Source organism: Pterocles gutturalis, unplaced genomic scaffold (assembly GCF_000699245.1).
Source record: "Pterocles gutturalis isolate BGI_N339 unplaced genomic scaffold, ASM69924v1 scaffold41320, whole genome shotgun sequence".
In the NCBI taxonomy this organism is placed as follows: domain Eukaryota; kingdom Metazoa; phylum Chordata; class Aves; order Pterocliformes; family Pteroclidae; genus Pterocles; species Pterocles gutturalis.
The window spans coordinates 15,544-16,353 of NW_010139727.1; the positions used below are offsets into that span (position 1 = coordinate 15,544).

Sequence of the window (810 nt, forward strand, 5' to 3'; positions counted from 1 at the left end):
ACCTTGGACACAACGACGGGCCAGCCACCGTGCGTGGGGTCAGCCTGTCCAGCCAAACGTGACTATTGCTAAAGAACAACCACACTGACCTTACTCTATTTTTATGTTTATCCCACAAGCTCAAGTGTTATGTTTCATCCCAATCTGGTTAGTGATGTAAGCAGAGCTCACGATGTTTAAGATTGATACTTCTGTGAATGAAATCGTAAAGCAGAAAATACTGCTTTCATGTTGGTACTCGGTAAGAAGGTTCTGCCCAGCCAACAAGCCCCCGCTGTGGTTAGTAAACGAGGAAAACAACTCCTTTGTTGTTGAGACAGACAGAGAAATTGTGGAGAAAGGACAGAGCACAGGTGGCAGTGGCAGTTCCCCAACAGAAGCACCCAGACTTGATCAACACATGCAAATTTCGTTTCTCAAGATACAACATTTCCCTGCATTGCCTTTATTATGTCGCATTGCTTTCCCCTGTTACAGATTCTTCGCTGAGCCGCAACTGGAACGTCTTCTTAGTGTGCACATACACACGGGCTGGATGTGTGTCTTACCCAGGAGAGACTGAAAAGTTCCAGTATTATCAGCCAGTTGTGGTTGTTATTTATCGACAGGTTTGTCCACAGATTGTCCGTTTATCCAGGGATAACCCCGATGGCTCCCCTACAGCACCTACCTCCCCGTTACCAGAATTTAGAACCAACACATTAGTGATCTTTTCATCTTTTCCTTTCTAAATCAAGGAATGGAGACAACATGGAGAATCAACACAGGTATAGTAAAAACTGGGGGGGGGGGGGGGGGGGGGTGGTTTGT

The 810-nt window shown here is 46.2% G+C and overlaps 1 protein-coding gene across 1 annotated transcript in view; it reads right to left on the reverse strand.

The window, feature by feature from the left end:
• The window catches only part of GFPT1 (glutamine--fructose-6-phosphate transaminase 1), a gene marked incomplete at its 5' end in the record, with an annotated part of 19,497 nt that overhangs the window by 11,218 nt on the left and 7,469 nt on the right, over window positions 1–810 (reverse strand). The gene's annotated exons all lie outside the window — the stretch shown is intronic.